The sequence below is a fragment of the Oncorhynchus tshawytscha genome, unplaced genomic scaffold (genome assembly GCF_018296145.1).
Source record: "Oncorhynchus tshawytscha isolate Ot180627B unplaced genomic scaffold, Otsh_v2.0 Un_contig_5739_pilon_pilon, whole genome shotgun sequence".
NCBI lineage: Eukaryota > Metazoa > Chordata > Actinopteri > Salmoniformes > Salmonidae > Oncorhynchus > Oncorhynchus tshawytscha.
The window spans coordinates 1-20,000 of NW_024608577.1; the positions used below are offsets into that span (position 1 = coordinate 1).

At 44.8% G+C, this 20,000-nt stretch overlaps 1 pseudogene; it reads right to left on the reverse strand.

Moving 5' to 3' along the window:
* Positions 1–118: 118 nt before the first annotated feature.
* Positions 119–20,000, reverse strand: part of LOC112238768 — a 66,661-nt pseudogene continuing 46,779 nt past the window's right edge.

The following is a 20,000-nucleotide window of genomic DNA, read 5'->3' on the forward strand; positions in this document are numbered from 1 at the left end:
GTGTGTTTACCCTGGCGTATAGGCTGTGTGTGTGTGTGTTTACCCTGGCGTATAGGCTGTGTGTGTGTGTGTTTACCTGGCTGGCTGTGTGTGTGTGTGTTTACCCTGGCGTATAGGCTGTGTGTGTGTGTGCTGGCGTATAGGCTGCTGGCCGTGGTGCTCCAGAGGTGAAACCACAAAGCTGGTGGAGGCCAGCAGGTTCCAGTGATGCAACACACGTAGCGTCCACACGCCGGGTCGTAACGGCACGGTTAACGGGGGCCGGTAGTGTGTGTACTCTGTCCCGCCGTCCACCAGGATGTCGTACGTGGCGGCTATGACGTTGGTGGGGTCCACCCAGACGACGGTTACCGTGACGTTCTGTCCCCGGACCCAGCGTTGCATGGCAACCGGCTCCTCCGTGGGGCCCAGGAGGCTTCCGAAGTTCCTGAAGATTCTCTCTTTGGCGTCCCAGTCTGTACCCACCTGAGGGGAGGGAGGACAGAGAAAGAGAGATATTGAGAGAGATCAAGAAACAGAGGGTTGATTTGAGTGAAAACAGAGATACTGTAGAGAGAGAGAGAGAAACAGAGGGTTGATTTGAGTGAAAACAGAGATACTGTAGAGAGAGAGAGAGAAACAGAGGGTTGATTTGAGTGAAAACAGAGATACTGTAGAGAGAGAGAGATCAAGAAACAGAGGGTTGATTTGAGTGAAAACAGAGATACTGTAGAGAGAGAGAGAGATCAAGAAACAGAGGGTTGATTTGAGTGAAAACAGAGATACTGTAGAGAGAGATCAAGAAACAGAGGGTTGATTTGAATGAAAACAGAGATACTGTAGAGAGAGAGAGAGAAACAGAGGGTTGATTTGAGTGAAAACAGATACTGTAGAGAGAGAGAGAGAAACAGAGGGTTGATTTGAGTGAAAACAGAGATACTGTAGAGAGAGAGAGAGAATTGTGTGAAGGATTTCCCTGTTAATTAACAAATGGTAATTAAATTAGTGTTCCAGTGACAGCGTGACAGGACACATCCAGTACCACATGTCTTCCCCAGGGGGCAGCAGCAACCTGACAATAAAGACACTTAACAAATAGTGACTCAGAGCCTGTTTCAGTGAGGACAGAACCACCATCTCTCTCTCTCTCTCTCTCTCTCTCTCTCAGGTACCAAAGCCTGTTTCAGCAGGGACAGAACGACCATCTCTCTCTCTCTCTCCCAGGTACCAAAGCCTGTTTCAGTGGGGACAGAACCACCATCTCTCTCTCTCTCTCTCTCTCTCAGGTACCAAAGCCTGTTTCAGCAGGGACAGAACCACCATCTCTCTCTCTCTCTCTCTCTCTCTCAGGTACCAAAGCCTGTTTCAGCAGGGACAGAACCACCATCTCTCTCTCTCTCTCTCTCTCTCCCAGGTACCAAAGCCTGTTTCAGCAGGGAAAGAACCACCATCTCTCTCTCTCTCTCTCTCTCTCTCTCAGGTACCAAAGCCTGTTTCAGTGGGGACAGAACCACCATCTCTCTCTCTCTCTCTCTCTCTCAGGTACCAAAGCCTGTTTCAGCAGGGACAGAACCACCATCTCTCTCTCTCGCTCTCTCTCTCTCAGGTACCAAAGCCTGTTTCAGTGGGGACAGAACCACCATCTCTCTCTCTCTCTCTCTCTCTCCCAGGTACCAAAGCCTGTTTCAGCAGGGACAGAACCACCATCTCTCTCTCTCTCTCTCTCTCTCTCTCAGGTACCAAAGCCTGTTTCAGTGGGGACAGAACCACCATCTCTCTCTCTCTCTCCCAGGTACCAGGGATCAGGGATAGGTTACATTTAAAGTGTATGTGTGTGTACGTGCGTGTGTGCATGTCTCACCTCTGCAAACTGTAGTCTGTTGAGTGTGTTGGTTGCCGGGGCCAGGGTGAAGTGGTTGCTATGGGAGACCCAAGTCTCTAGGGTCTCTAGCTGGCTGGTTGCTAGGTTACTAGCATGTTGACGAACCAGGTAGCCTTGGAACACGTCTGACAGGAAGTACAAATGGACAGACACCGGGTGGCCCCTGGGGATATACCTGGGAAACCCCAAATATACACAAACAGTACAATTACACACAAATACACACTCAAATATACACATACACAGTACAATTACACACCCAAATATCCACAGACATCCACCCAAATGTAAAGCCATCCACGGAAATGTCACTTCGCCCCCACCTACAAGTACAAATGACCTCAACTAACCTGTGGGGTACACTGACTCGGTACCGGTGCCCCCCTGTATATAACCTCCACACTGACTCAGTACTGGTACCCCCTGTATATAACCTCCACACTGACTCGGTACCGGTGCCCCCTGTCTATAACCTCCACACTGACTCAGTACTGGTACCACCTGTATATAACCTCCACACTGACTCGGTACCGGTGCCCCCTGTATACAACCTCCACATTGACTCAGTACCGGTGCCCCCTGTATATAGCCTCCACACTGACTCTGTACCGGTACCCCCTGTATATAACCTCCACACTGACTCTGTACTGGTACCCCCTGTATATAACCTCCACACTGACTCAGTACTGGTACCCCCTGTATATAACCTCCACACTGACTCAGTACTGGTACCCCCTGTATATAACCTCCACACTGACTCAGTACTGGTACCCCCTGTATATAGCCTCCACGCTGACTCAGTACCGGTACCCCTGTATATAGCTTCCACACTGACTCAGTACTGATACCCCTGTATATAACCTCCACACTGACTCAGTACCGGTACCCCCTGTATATAACCTCCACACTGACTCAGTACCGGTACCCCCTGTATATAACCTCCACACTGACTCAGTACCGGTACCCCCTGTATATAACCTCCACACTGACTCAGTACTGGTACCCCCTGTATATAACCTCCACACTGACTCAGTACCGGTACCCCCTGTATATAACCTCCACACTGACTCAGTACTGGTACCCCCTGTATATAACCTCCACACTGACTCGGTACCGGTGCCCCCTGTCTATAACCTCCACACTGACTCAGTACTGGTACCACCTGTATATAACCTCCACACTGACTCGGTACCGGTGCCCCCTGTAAATAACCTCCACAGTGACTCGGTACCGGTGCCCCCTGTATATAACCTCCACACTGACTCTGTACCGGTGCCCCCTGTATATAACCTCCACACTGACTCAGTACTGGTACCCCCTGTATATAACCTCCACACTGACTCGGTACCGGTGCCCCCTGTATATAACCTCCACACTGACTCAGTACTGGTACCCCCTGTATATAACCTCCACACTGACTCAGTACCGGTACCCCCTGTATATAACCTCCACACTGACTCAGTACCGGTACCCCTGTATATAACCTCCACACTGACTCAGTACCGGTACCCCCTGTATATAACCTCCACACTGACTCAGTACTGGTACCCCCTGTATATAACCTCCACACTGACTCGGTACCGGTGCCCCCTGTCTATAACCTCCACACTGACTCAGTACTGGTACCACCTGTATATAACCTCCACACTGACTCGGTACCGGTGCCCCCTGTATATAACCTCCACAGTGACTCGGTACCGGTGCCCCCTGTATATAACCTCCACACTGACTCTGTACCGGTGCCCCCTGTATATAACCTCCACACTGACTCAGTACTGGTACCCCCTGTATATAACCTCCACACTGACTCGGTACCGGTGCCCCCTGTATATAACCTCCACACTGACTCAGTACTGGTACCCCCTGTATATAACCTCCACACTGACTCAGTACTGGTACCCCTTGTATATAACCTCCACACTGACTCAGTACTGGTACCCCCTGTATATAGCCTCCACGCTGACTCAGTACCGGTACCCCCTGTATATAGCTTCCACACTGACTCAGTACTGATACCCCCTGTATATAACCTCCACACTGACTCAGTACCGGTACCCCCTGTATATAACCTCCACACTGACTCAGTACCGGTACCCCCTGTATATAACCTCCACACTGACTCAGTACCGGTACCCCCTGTATATAACCTCCACACTGACTCAGTACTGGTACCCCCTGTATATAACCTCCACACTGACTCAGTACCGGTACCCCCTGTATATAACCTCCACACTGACTCAGTACTGGTACCCCCTGTATATAACCTCCACACTGACTCGGTACCGGTGCCCCCTGTCTATAACCTCCACACTGACTCAGTACTGGTACCACCTGTATATAACCTCCACACTGACTCGGTACCGGTGCCCCCTGTAAATAACCTCCACAGTGACTCGGTACCGGTGCCCCCTGTATATAACCTCCACACTGACTCTGTACCGGTGCCCCCTGTATATAACCTCCACACTGACTCAGTACTGGTACCCCTGTATATAACCTCCACACTGACTCGGTACCGGTGCCCCCTGTATATAACCTCCACACTGACTCAGTACTGGTACCCCCTGTATATAACCTCCACACTGACTCAGTACCGGTACCCCTGTATATAACCTCCACACTGACTCAGTACCGGTACCCCCTGTATATAACCTCCACACTGACTCAGTACCGGTACCCCCTGTATATAACCTCCACACTGACTCAGTACTGGTACCCCCTGTATATAACCTCCACACTGACTCGGTACCGGTACCCCCTGTATATAACCTCCACACTGACTCAGTACCGGTACCCCTGTATATAACCTCCACACTGACTCAGTACTGGTACCCCCTGTATATAACCTCCACACTGACTCAGTACTGGTACCCCTTGTATATAACCTCCACACTGACTCAGTACTGGTACCCCCTGTATATAACCTCCACACGGACTCAGTACCGGTACCCCCTGTATATAGCCTCCACACTGACTCAGTACTGGCACCCCCTGTATATAGCCTCCACACTGACTCAGTACTGGCACCCCCTGTATATAACCTCCACACTGACTCATTACCTCGTTATTCTTATTGTGTTACTTTTTATTATGACTTTTTATTTTAGTCTACTTGGTAAATATGTTATTCTTCTTGAACTGCACTGTTGGTTAAGGGCTTGTCAGTAAAGCATTTCCCTGTGAGGTCTACACTGTTGGTTAAGGGATTGTCAGTAAAGCATTTCACTGTGAGGTCTACACTGTTGGTTAAGGGCTTGTAAGTCAGCATTTCACTGTAAGGTCTACACTTACTGTATTCGGCGCATGTGACAAATAAAGTTTGATTTGATTTGAAATGTCCACAGACACAGTCATACCCACTCGATGGTCCTCAAACACACGTCAGAACAAACTGGGCTTCAGTCACAGAAGCTGGTGAGGAACAGAGAGATCACTCTACTCTCAACCCCCCCCACACACACATCTTGTCCCCCACTTCTGATACACACCCAACCAGCAACAAGTGTCTCCTTGTGCTTGTGTACACACTCCACCCATAACCTGCACACACACACCGTCCTCTCCCCCCGACTTACATGGCTGGAAAAAGCCAGTCTGAGAGACTGAGGCCTGTTTGTCTAAATGTAACAAGTTATTCTCCATATTTGATTTGGAACTCTTGCAACATACCCATACACACGCACACGCAGACAGACACCTATGCAGACAGACAGACAGACAGACAGACAGACAGACAGATTGAAAGTCAGTCAGATTGAAAGACAGACAGACAGACAGATTGAAAGCCAGACAGTCAGTCAGATTGAAAGCCAGACAGTCAGTCAGATTGAAAGCCAGACAGTCAGACAGTCAGTCAGATTGAAAGCCAGACAGTCAGTCAGATTGAAAGCCAGACAGTCAGACAGATTGAAAGCCAGACAGTAAGTCAGATTGAAAGCCAGACAGTAAGTCAGATTGAAAGCCAGACAGTCAGTCAGATTGAAAGACAGACAGTCAGACAGTCAGTCAGATTGAAAGACAGTCAGTCAGATTGAAAGCCAGTCAGTCAGATTGAAAGCCAGACAGTCAGATTGAAAGCCAGACAGTCAGATTGAAAGCCAGTCAGTCAGATTGAAAGCCAGACAGTCAGTCAGATTGAAAGCCAGACAGTCAGTCAGATTGAAAGCCAGACAGACAGACAGACAGACAGACAGACAGACAGACAGACAGACAGACAGACAGACAGACAGACAGACAGACAGACAGACAGATTGAAAGACAGACAGACAGATTGAAAGTCAGACAGTCAGATTGAAAGCCAGACAGTCAGTCAGATTGAAAGCCAGACAGTCAGTCAGATTGAAAGCCAGACAGTCAGTCAGATTGAAAGCCAGACAGTCAGTCAGATTGAAAGCCAGACAGTCAGTCAGATTGAAAGCCAGACAGTCAGTCAGATTGAAAGCCAGACAGTCAGTCAGATTGAAAGCCAGACAGACAGTCAGATAGAAAGCCAGACAGACAGTCAGATAGAAAGCCAGACAGTCAGATTGAAAGCCAGACAGTCAGTCAGATTGAAAGCCAGACAGTCAGTCAGATTGAAAGCCAGACAGTCAGATTGAAAGCCAGACAGTCAGATTGAAAGCCAGACAGTCAGACAGTCAGTCAGATTGAAAGCCAGACAGTCAGATTGAAAGCCAGACAGTCAGATTGAAAGCCAGACAGTCAGTCAGATTGAAAGACAGACAGAAAGGAATGCAGACAGACTCTGCTAGATAAAACCTAGCTCCTAGCCTGGTAATGATGAGATCTGGTCTCTGCTAGATAAAACCTAGCTCCTAGCCTGGTAATGATGAGATCTGGTCTCCTCCGCTAGATAAAACCTAGCTCCTAGCCTGGTAATGATGAGATCTGGTCTCCTCCTCTAGATAAAACCTAGCTCCTAGCCTGGTAAAGGTGAGATCTGGTATCCTCCGCTAGATAAAACCTAGCTCCTAGCCTGGTAATGGTGAGATCTGGTTTCGTCCTCTAGATAAAACCTAGCTCCTAGCCTGGTAAAGGTGAGATCTGGTATCCTCCGCTTGATAAAACCTAGCTCCTAGCCTGGTAAAGGTGAGATCTGGTATCCTCCACTAGATAAAACCTAGCTCCTAGCCTGGTAATGATGAGATCTGGTCTCTGCTAGATAAAACCTAGCTCCTAGCCTGGTAATGGTGAGATCTGGTCTCCTCCTCTAGATAAAACCTAGCTCATAGCCTGGTAATGATGAGATCTGGTCTCTGCTAGATAAAACCTAGCTCCTAGCCTGGTAATGATGAGATCTGGTCTCTGCTAGATAAAACCTAGTTCCTAGCCTGGTAATGATGAGATCTGTTCTCCTCCTCTAGATAAAACCTAGCTCCTAGCCTGGCAATGATGAGATCTGGTCTCCTCTAGATAAAACCTAGCTCCTAGCCTGGTAATGATGAGATCTGGTCTCCTCCACTAGATAAAACCTAGCTCCTAGCCTGGTAATGGTGAGATCTGGTCTCCTCCGCTAGATAAAACCTAGCTCCTAGCCTGGTAATGATGAGATCTGGTCTATGCTAGATAAAACCTAGCTCATAGCCTGGTAATGATGAGATCTGGTCTCTGCTAGATAAAACCTAGCTCCTAGCCTGGTAATGGTGAGATCTGGTCTCTGCTAGATAAAACCTAGCTCCTAGCTTGGTAGTGATGAGATCTGGTATCCTCCACTACATAAAACCTAGCTCCTAGCCTGGTAATGATGAGATCTGGTCTCTGCTAGATAAAACCTAGCTCCTAGCCTGGTAATGATGAGATCTGGTATCCTCCGCTAGATAAAACCTAGCTCCTAGCCTGGTAATGATGAGATCTGGTCTCCTCCGCTAGATAAAACCTAGCTCCTAGCCTGGTAATGATGAGATCTGGTCTCCTCCGCTAGATAAAACCTAGCTCCTAGCCTGGTAATGATGAGATCTGGTCTCTGCTAGATAAAACCTAGCTCCTAGCCTGGTAATGATGAGATCTGGTCTCTGCTAGATAAAACCTAGCTCCTAGCCTGGTAATGATGAGATCTGGTCTCTGCTAGATAAAACCTAGCTTCTAGCCTGGTAATGATGAGATCTGGTTTCCTCCGCTAGATAAAACCTAGCTCCTAGCCTGGTAATGATGAGAGCTGGTCTCCTCCGCTTGATAAAACCTAGCTCCTAGCCTGGTAATGGTGAGATCTGGTCTCCTCCACGAGATAAAACCTAGCTCCTAGCCTGGTAATGATGAGATCTGGTCTCTGCTAGATAAAACCTAGCTCCAAGCCTGGTAATGATGAGATCTGGTCTCTGCTAGATAAAACCTAGCTCCTAGCCTGGTAATGATGAGATCTGGTCTCTGCTAGATAAAACCTAGCTCCTAGCCTGGTAATGATGAGATCTGGTCTCCTCCGCTAAATAAAACCTAACTCCTAGCTTGGTCATGGTGAGATCTGGTTTCCTCTGAGTAGCTGGGGGACTGCTGAATCAACCCCTAGCCCCTACACCAGTATTTCTTCATCCCGGTCCTGCAAGGGAACCTAAAGGGGTGCACATTTTAGTTTTTGCCCCCCTGATTCTGCTAATCAAAGGTTTGATATCTGAGGTGTTGATTTGGTGGAATAAGGTGTCTAGTTCTATGGCAAAACACTACAATGTGAACCTGTTTTGAGTCCCCATGCAGGACCAGGGTTTAGAAACACTGGTTTAGGTGCTAGGAGTTGATTCTGGACAGGACCCAGGGTTAAGAAACACTGGTTTAGGTGCTAGGAGTTGATTCTGGACAGGGCCTAGGGTTTAGGTGCTAGGAGTTGATTCTGGACAGGGCCTAGGGTTTAGGTGCTAGGAGTTGATTCTGGACAGGGCCTAGGGTTTAGGTGCTAGGAGTTGATTCTGGACAGGGCCCAGGGTTAAGAAACACTGGTTTAGGTGCTAGGAGTTGATTCTGGACAGGACCCAGGGTTAAGAAACACTGGTTTAGGTGCTAGGAGTTGATTCTGGACAGGACCCAGGGTTTAGGTGCTAGGAGTTGATTCTGGACAGGACCCAGGGTTAAGAAACACTGGTTTAGGTGCTAGGAGTTGATTCTGGACAGGACCCAGGGTTAGAAACACTGGTTTAGGTGCTAGGAGTTGATTCTGGACAGGGCCTAGGGTTAAGAAACACTGGTTTAGGTGCTAGGAGTTGATTCTGGACAGGGCCTAGGGTTTAGGGGCTAGGAGTTGATTCTGGACAGGGCCTAGGGTTTAGGAGTTGATTCTGGACAGGACCCAGGGTTAAGAAACACTGGTTTAGGTGCTAGGAGTTGATTCTGGACAGGGCCTAGGGTTAAGAAACACTGGTTTAGGTGCTAGGAGTTGATTCTGGACAGGGAGGGTTTAGGTCTAGGAGTTGATTCTGGACAGGACCCAGGGTTAAGAAACACTGGTTTAGGTGCTAGGAGTTGATTCTGGACAGGACCCAGGGTTAAGAAACACTGGTTTAGGTGCTAGGAGTTGATTCTGGACAGGGCCTAGGGTTAAGAAACACTGGTTTAGGTGCTAGGAGTTGATTCTGGACAGGGCCTAGGGTTTAGGTGCTAGGAGTTGATTCTGGACAGGACCCAGGGTTAAGAAACACTGGTTTAGGTGCTAGGAGTTGATTCTGGACAGGACCCAGGGTTAAGAAACACTGGTTTAGGTGCTAGGAGTTGATTCTGGACAGGGCCTAGGGTTAAGAAACACTGGTTTAGGTGCTAGGAGTTGATTCTGGACAGGGCCTAGGGTTAAGAAACACTGGTTTAGGTGCTAGGAGTTGATTCTGGACAGGGCCTAGGGTTTAGGGGCTAGGAGTTGATTCTGGACAGGACCCAGGGTTAAGAAACACTGGTTTAGGTGCTAGGAGTTGATTCTGGACAGGGCCTAGGGTTAAGAAACACTGGTTTAGGTGCTAGGAGTTGATTCTGGACAGGGCCTGGTTTAGGTGCTAGGAGTTGATTCTGGGCCAGGGCCTAGGGTTTAGGGGGTTGATTCTGGACAGGACCCAGGGTTTAGGGGCTAGGAGTTGATTCTGGACAGGACCCAGGGTTAAGAAACACTGGTTTAGGTGCTAGGAGTTGATTCTGGACAGGGCCTGGTTTAGGTGCTAGGAGTTGATTCTGGACAGGGCCTAGGGTTTAGGGCTAGGAGTTGATTCTGGACAGGGCCTGGTTTAGGTGCTAGAGTTGATTCTGGACAGGGCCCAGGGTTAAGAAACACTGGTTTAGGTGCTAGGAGTTGATTCTGGACAGGACCCAGGGTTAAGAAACACTGGTTTAGGTGCTAGGAGTTGACAGGTTGGTTTAGGTGCTAGGAGTTGATTCTGGACAGGACCCAGGGTTAAGAAACACTGGTTTAGGTGCTAGGAGTTGATTCTGGACAGGACCCAGGGTTAAGAAACACTGGTTTAGGTGCTAGGAGTTGATTCTGGACAGGGCCTAGGGTTAAGAAACACTGGTTTAGGTGCTAGGAGTTGATTCTGGACAGGGCCTAGGGTTTAGGGGCTAGGAGTTGATTCTGGACAGGGCCTAGGGTTTAGGGGCTAGGAGTTGATTCTGGACAGGACCCAGGGTTAAGAAACACTGGTTTAGGTGCTAGGAGTTGATTCTGGACAGGGCCTAGGGTTAAGAAACACTGGGGTTAGGAGTTGATTCTGGACAGGGCCTAGGGTTTAGGTGCTAGGAGTTGATTCTGGACAGGACCCAGGGTTAAGAAACACTGGTTTAGGTGCTAGGAGTTGATTCTGGACAGGACCCAGGGTTAAGAAACACTGGTTTAGGTGCTAGGAGGATAAGAAACACTGGTTTAGGTGCTAGGAGTTGATTCTGGACAGGGCCTAGGAGTTGATTCTGGACAGGACCCAGGGTTGAAACACTGGTTTAGGTGCTAGGAGTTGATTCTGGACAGGACCCAGGGTTAGAAACACTGGTTTAGGTGCTAGGAGTTGATTCTGGACAGGGCCTAGGGTTTAGTTGATTCTGGACAGGGCCTAGGGTTTAGGGGCTAGGAGTTGATTCTGGACAGGACCCAGGGGAAACACTGGTTTAGGTGCTAGGAGTTGATTCTGGACAGGGCCTAGGGTTAAGAAACACTGGTTTAGGTGCTAGGAGTTGATTCTGGACAGGGCCTAGGGTTTAGGTGCTAGGAGTTGATTCTGGACAGGGCCTAGGGTTTAGGGGCTAGGAGTTGATTCTGGACAGGACCCAGGGTTTAGGGGCTAGGAGTTGATTCTGGACAGGACCCAGGGTTAAGAAACACTGGTTTAGGTGCTAGGAGTTGATTCTGGACAGGGCCTAGGGTTTAGGTGCTAGGAGTTGATTCTGGACAGGGCCTAGGGTTTAGGGGCTAGGAGTTGATTCTGGACAGGACCCAGGGTTAAGAAACACTGGTTTAGGTGCCTGTGGAGATCTGAGAGGATCTTGAAAAGGTACAGAGCCTTCCAGAAGGTATTCATACATTTGGACTTATTCCACATTTTTGGGAAAGAATTCAAAATGTATTAAATATCCCATAATGACAAAGTGAAAACAAGTTTTCAGAAATGTTAGAAAATGTACTGAATATGAAATGGATATCTCATTTACATACCTATCCACACTCCATATATGTTGTTGAAGCTCCTTTGGCAGTGTTTACAGCTGTGAGTGTTGCTGGGTCTTTACACGCCTGGATTATATAATATTGGCACTTTTTTCCTATTTTTTAAAATTCTTTAAGCTGTCAAATTGGTTGTTGATCATTGCTAGACAGCCATTTTCAGGTCTTGCCATTAGATTTTCAAGTAGATTTAAGTCAAAACTGTAACTAAGACACTCAGGATAATTCACTGAGCATCAGTTGGTAAGCAACTCCAGTGTATATTTGGCCTTGTGTTTTAGGTTATTGTCCTGCTGAAAGGTGTATTCATCTCCCAGTGTCTGGTGGAAAACAGACTGAACCAGGACTTTGCCTGTGCTTACCTCCATTCCGTTCCTTTTTATCCTAAAAAACTCCCTAGTCCTTGCCGATGACAAGCATTCTCATAACATGATGCAGCCTCCACTAAGCTTGAAAACATGGAGAATGGTACTCAGTGAGGTGTTGTATTGAATTTGCCCCAAACATCACATTTTGTATTCAGGACATAAAGTGAATTGCTTTGCCACATTTTCTGCAGTATTACTTTAGTGCCGCGTTGCAAACAGGATGTATGTTCTGGAATGTTTTTATTCTGTACAGACGTCCTTCTTTTCACTCTGTCAGTTAGGTTAGTATTGTGGAGTAACTACAATGTTGTTGATCCATCCTCAGTTTTCTCCTATCACAGCCATTAAACTCTGTAACTGTTTTAAAGTCACCATTGGCCTCATGTTGAAATCCCTGAGGTGAGAATACCTTCTGAGGCTCCTGTACTATTCTACCGTGACAGCGCAGACGGCAGGTAGACAGTGAGGTATAACAAGCAATGTGGTGATGTTTTCCCTCCGTACCCTCTGAAAAACTAGCCGGGATTTTTGCCATATTTCTAAACCTTTCCAAACCTTCTCTACTCACTACAACTGTCTAGGGGGCAGTGGGTAGGGGGTAGGGGGCACAGAGTAGGGGTTGGACAGGGCTCTATCCAATTCTTTCTGTTCTACCAGTGTGTATGGGTGAGGGGGGGGGGTGTTAGGGGTTGGTTTGGAATTCAGTTATTCACACACATGACGTAAACACACACACACACACACACACACACACACACACACCCACACACACACACACCTCTTCCGGACTGACCTGCAGCTGTTGTTGTCAGGGTGGCCCTGCAGTGACGTGGCGGCCCGTGATAGGCCCATGCGTGTGAAGGCGTGGTAGTGAGTGAGCTGGCTGTCTGATAGGCTGGCAACGCTGTCCGTCTCATCGTACACATTCTCCCAGTACGACTGGAGCCCTGGGGTCTCCTGGAGGAGAGGAATCAGTGTTATAGTAGAACCCTGGGATCTCCTGGAGGAGCAGTGTTATAGTAGAACCCTGGGGTCTCCTGGAGGAGAGGAATCAGTGTTATAGTAGAACCCTGGGGTCTCCTGGAGGAGAGGAATCAGTGTTATAGTAGAACCCTGGGGACTCCTGGAGGAGCAGTGTTATAGTAGAACCCTGGGGACTCCTGGAGGAGCAGTGTTATAGTAGAACCCTGGGGACTCCTGATGAGAGGAATCAGTGTTATAGTAGAACCCTGGGGATCTCCTGGAGGAGAGGAATCAGTGTTATAGTAGAACCCTGGGGTCTCCTGGAGGAGCAGTGTTATAGTAGAACCCTGGGGACTCCTGGAGGAGCAGTGTTATAGTAGAACCCTGGGGACTCCTGATGAGAGGAATCAGTGTTATAGTAGAACCCTGGGGATCTCCTGGAGGAGCAGTGTTATAGTAGAACCCTGGGGACTCCTGAGGAGCAGTGTTATAGTAGAACCCTGGGGTCTCCTGGAGGAGCAGTGTTATAGTAGAACCCCGGGGTCTCCTGGAGGAGCAGTGTATTAGTAGAACCCTGGGGACTCCTGAGGAGAGGAATCAGTGTTATAGTAGAACCCTGGGATCTCCTGGAGGAGCAGTGTTATAGTAGAACCCTGGGGTCTCCTGGAGGAGCAGTGTTATAGTAGAACCCTGGGGACTCCTGGAGGAAAGGGCAGAGGGAACACCCCCCCTATCCACATCGATGGAACAGTAGTGGAGAGGGTAGCAAGTTTTAAGTTCCTCGGCATACACATCACAGACAAACTGAATTGGTCCACTCACACAGACAGCATCGTGAGGAAGGCGCAGCAGCGCCTCTTCAACCTCAGGAGGCTGAAGAAATTTGGCTTGTCACCAAAAGCACTCACAAACTTCTACAGATGCACAATCGAGAGCATCCTGGCGGGCTGTATCACCGCCTGGTATGGCAACTGCACCGCCCTCAACCGTAAGGCTCTCCAGAGGGTAGTGAGGTCTGCACAACGCATCACCGGGGGCAAACTACCTGCCCTCCAGGACACCTACACCACCCGATGCTACAGGAAGGCCATAAAGATCATCAAGGACATCAACCACCCGAGCCACTGCCTGTTCACCCCGCTGTCATCCAGAAGGCGAGGTCAGTACAGGTGCATCAAAGCTGGGACCGAGAGACTGAAAAACAGGTTCTATCTCAAGGCCATCAGACTGTTAAACAGCCACCACTAACATTGAGTGGCTGCTGCCAACACACTGTCAATGACACTGACTCAACTCCAGCCACTTTAATAATGGGAATTGATGGGAAATGATGTAAATATATCACTAGCCACTTTAAACAATGCTACCTTATATAATGTTACTTACCCTACATTATTCATCTCATATGCATACGTATATACTGTACTCGATATCATCGACTGCATCCTTATGTAATACATGTATCACTAGCCACTTTAACTATGCCACTTTGTTTACATACTCATCTCATATGTATATACTGTACTCGATACCATCTACTGTATCTTGCCTATGCCGCTCTGTACCATCACTCATTCATATATCCTTATGTACATATTCTTTATCCCAATACACTGTGTATAAGACAGTTTTTTGGAATTGTTAGTTAGATTACTTGTTCGTTATTACTGCATTGTCGGAACTAGAAGCACAAGCATTTCGCTACACTCGCATTAACATCTGCTAACCATGTGTATGTGACAAATAAAATTTGATTTGATTTGAGCAGTGTGTGTGTACTCTGTGTGTGTGTGTGTGTGTACTCTGTGGTGTGTACTCTGTGGTGTGTACTCTGTGGTGTGTACTCTGTGTGTGTGTGTGTGTATGTTGTGTTAGTGTACTCTGTGTGTGTACGCTGTGTGTGTGTATGTTGTGTTTGTGTACTCTGTGTGTGTGTATGTTGTGTTTGTGTACGTTGTGTGTATGTGTGTGTGTGTGTGTGTGTGAGTACGTTGTGTGTGTGTGTGTGTACGGTGTGTGTATGTACCGTGTGTACGCTGTGTGTCTGTGTGTGTATGTTGTGTGTCTGTGTGTGTATGTTGTGTGTACTCTGTGTGTTCCACCCACCTGTGGATAAGGGCCAAACAGGAAGCTGTCCAGCTGGGTAACAATCTCCTGGTTCACGCTAGCCTCAAATTTACGGGCGAAAAACGTAGGCCTGGACGTTTGCTGTGGGGGAGAGAGAGAGGGAGAGAGAGGGAGAGAGAGGGAGAGAGATGGAGAGAGAGAGAACGAAAGAGATAGAAGGGGAAAGAGGGACGGTAGAGTGAAAGGGGAGAGAGGATGGAGGAGGAAGAGAGTATATGTTTATCGATGTGGTACTGTCTGATGTGGGGGGTACAGATGGGCACGGGTTGATGATGTCACAATGTCATGACTAGGGCGTATCTGCCATAGATACATACAGTTGAAGTCGGGAAGTTTACATACACCTTAGCCAAATACATTGAAACTCCGTTTTTCACAATTCCTGACATTTAATCCTAGTAAAAATTCCCTGCCTTAGGTCAGTTAGGATTACTACTTTATGTTAAGAATGTGAAATGTCAGAATAATCATAGAGAGAATGATTTATTTCAGCTTTTATTTCATTCATCCCATTCCCAGTGGGTCAGAAGTTTACATACACTCAATTAATAGTTGGTAGCATTGCCTTTGAATTGTTTAACTTGGGTCAAACGTTTTGGGTAGCCTTCCACAAGCTTCCCACAATAAATTGGGTGAATTTTGGCCCATTCCTCCTGACAGAGCTGGTGTAACTGAGTCAGGTTTGTAGGTCTTCTTGCTCGCACACACTTTTTCAGTTCTGCCCACAAATGTTCTATAGGATTGAGGTCAGGGCTTTGTGATGGCCACTTCAATACCTTGACTTTGTTGTCCTTAAGCCATTTTGCCACAACTTTGGAAGTATGCTTGGACCCATTTGCAACCAAGCTTTAACTTCCTGACTGATGTCTTGAGATGTTGCTTCAATATATCCACGTAATTTCCCTGCCTCATGATGCCATCTATTTTGTGAAGTGCACCAGTCCCTCCTGTAGCAAAGCACCCCCACAACATGATGCTGCCACCCCCTGTGCTTCACGGTTGGGATGGTGTTCTTCGGCTTGCAAGCCTCCCCCTTCTTCCTCCAAACATAACGATGGTCTTTATGGCCAAACAGTCCTATTTTTGTTTCATCAGACCAGAGGACCATTTCTCCAAAAAGTACGATCTTTGTCCCCATGTGCAGTTGCAAACCGTAGTCTGGCTTTTTTTATGGCTCTTTTGGAGAAGTGGCTTCTTCCTTGCTGAGCGGCCTTTCAGGTTATGTCGATATAGGATTCGTTTTACTGTGGATATAGATACTTTTGTACCTGTTTCCTCCAGCATCTTCACAAGGTCGTTTGCTGTTGTTCTGGGATTGATTTGCACTTTTCGCACCAAAGTACATTCATCTTTAGGAGACAGAATGCGTCTCCTTCCTGAGCGGTATGTCGGCTCCATGGTCCCATGGTGTTTATACTTGCGTACTATTGTTTGTACAGATGAGTACGTCCATCTCTTCTAATGACTCCAACGTAACGTAACTTCCGACTTAGATCATAAATCACTGTCAAATATCTGTCAGCTACTACTACTACTAATACTACTACTAATGTTACTGTTACTACTACTACTACTACTACTACTAATGTTACTGTTACTACTACTACTGACACTACTACTACTACCAATGTTACTGTTACTACTACTACCAATGTTAATGTTACTACTACTACTACTACTACTACTAATGTTACTGTTACTACTACTAATACTAATGTTACTGTTACTACTACTAATACTAATGTTACTGTTACTACTACAACTACTACTAATACTAATGTTACTGTTACTACTACTACAACTAATACTAATGTTACTGTTACTACTACTACTACTACTACTACTAATACTAATGTTACTGTTACTACTACTACTACTACTAATACTAATGTTACTGTTACTACTACTACTACTACTAATACTAATGTTACTGTTACTACTACTACTACTAATACTAATGTTACTGTTACTACTACTACTACTAATACTAATGTTACTGTTACTACTACTACTACTAATACTAATGTTACTGTTACTACTACTACTACTACTAATACTAATGTTACTGTTACTACTACTACTACTAATACTAATGTTACTGTTACTACTACTACTACTACTAATACTAATGTTACTGTTACTACTACTACTACTACTAATGTTACTGTTACTACTACTACTACTACTAATGTTACTGTTACTACTACTACTACTACTACTACTACTACTACTACTACTACTAATGTTACTGTTACTACTACTACTACTACTACTACCAATATTACTGTTACTACTACTACCAATGTTACTGTTACTACTACTACTACTACTAATACTAATGTTACTGTTACTACTACTACTACTACTACTACTAATACTAATGTTACTGTTACTACTACTACTGACACTACTACTACTACCAATGTTACTGTTACTACTACTACTACTACTACCAATGTTACTGTTACTACTACTACCAATGTTACTGTTACTACTACTACTACCAATGTTACTGTTACTACTACTACTACTACTACTAATACTAATGTTGCTGTTACTACTACTACTACTACCTACCAATGTTACTGTTACTACTAATACTAATGTTACTGTTACTACTACTACTAATACTAATGTTACTGTTACTACTACTACTAATGTTACTGTTACTACTACTACTAATACTAATGTTACTGTTACTACTACTACTAATACTAATGTTACTGTTACTACTACTACTACTACTAATACTAATGTTACTACTACTACTAATACTAATGTTACTGTTACTACTACTACTACTACTAATACTAATGTTACTGTTACTACACTACTACTACTAATACTAATGTTACTGTTACTACTACTGATGTTACTGTTACTATTACTAATACTAATGTTACTGTTACTACTACAACTACTACTACTAATACTAATGTTACTGTTACTACTACTGCTACTACTACCAATGTTACTGTTACTACTACCACCTACTACTACTACTACTACTACTATCACTATCACCACTACTACTACTACTGACACTACTACCACTACTACTACTACTGACACTACTACAACTACTACTAATGTTACTGTTACTACTACTACTACTACCACTACTACTACAACCACTACTACTACTACTACTACTGACTACTACTACTACTACTACTACTGTTACTACTACTACTACTACTACTACTACTGACACTACTACTACTACTACTACTGTTACTACTACTACTACTACTACTGACACTACTACAACTACTACTAATGTTACTGTTACTACTACTACTACTACTACTACCAATGTTACTGTTACTACTACTACTACTACTACTACTACTACTACCAATGTTCCTGTTACTACTACTACTACTACTACTGTTACTGTTACTACTACTACTACTACTGACACTACTACAACTACTACTAATGTTACTGTTACTACTACAACTAATACTAATGTTACTGTTACTACTACTACTACTACTACTACTAATACTACTGTTACTACTACTACTACTACTACTACTACTACTACTACTAACTACTACTACTGTTACTACTACTACTACTACTACTAATACTAATACTACTGTTACTACTACTACTACTACTACTAATACTAATGTTACTGTTACTACTACAACTAATACTAATGTTACTGTTACTACTACTACTAATACTAATGTTACTGTTACTACTACTACTACTACAACTAATACTAATGTTACTGTTACTACTACTACTACTACTACTAATGTTACTGTACTACTACTACTACTACTAATACTAATGTTACTGTTACTACTACAACTAATACTAATGTTACTGTTACTACTACTACTACTACTACTACAACTACCAATGTTACTGTTACTACTACTACCAATGTTACTGTTACTACTACTACTACTACTAATGTTACTGTTACTACTACTACTACTACTACTACTGATACTACTACTACTACTACCAATGTTACTGTTACTACTACTACTACTACTACTACCAATATTACTGTTACTACTACTACCAATGTTACTGTTACTACTACTACTACTACTAATACTAATGTTACTGTTACTACTACTACTACTACTACTACTAATACAAATGTTACTGTTACTACTACTACTGACACTACTACTACTACCAATATTACTGTTACTACTACTACTACTACTACTACCAATGTTACTGTTACTACTACTACCAATGTTACTGTTACTACTACTACTACCAATGTTACTGTTACTACTACTACTACTACTACTAATACTAATGTTGCTGTTACTACTACTACTACTACTACCAATGTTACTGTTACTACTAATACTAATGTTACTGTTACTACTACTACTAATACTAATGTTACTGTTACTACTACTACTAATGTTACTGTTACTACTACTACGAATACTAATGTTACTGTTACTACTACTACGAATACTAATGTTACTGTTACTACTACTACTACTACTAATACTAATGTTACTACTACTACTAATACTAATGTTACTGTTACTACTACTACTACTACTAATACTAATGTTACTGTTACTACTACTACTACTAATACTAATGTTACTGTTACTACTACTACTATTACTAATACTAATGTTACTGTTACTACTACAACTACTACTACTAATACTAATGTTACTGTTACTACTACTGCTACTACTACCAATGTTACTGTTACTACTACCACTACTACTACTACTACTACTACTACTATCACTATCACCACTACTACTACTACTGACACTACTACCACTACTACTACTACTGACACTACTACAACTACTACTAATGTTACTGTTACTACTACTACCACTACTACTACAACCACTACTACTACTACTACTACTACCAATGTTCCTGTTACTACTACTACTGTTACTGTTACTACTACTACTACTACTGACACTACTACAACTACTACTAATGTTACTGTTACTACTACTACTACTACTACTAATGTTACTGTTACTGACGCTACTACAACTACTACTAATGTTACTGTTACTACTACTACTACTACTACTACTAT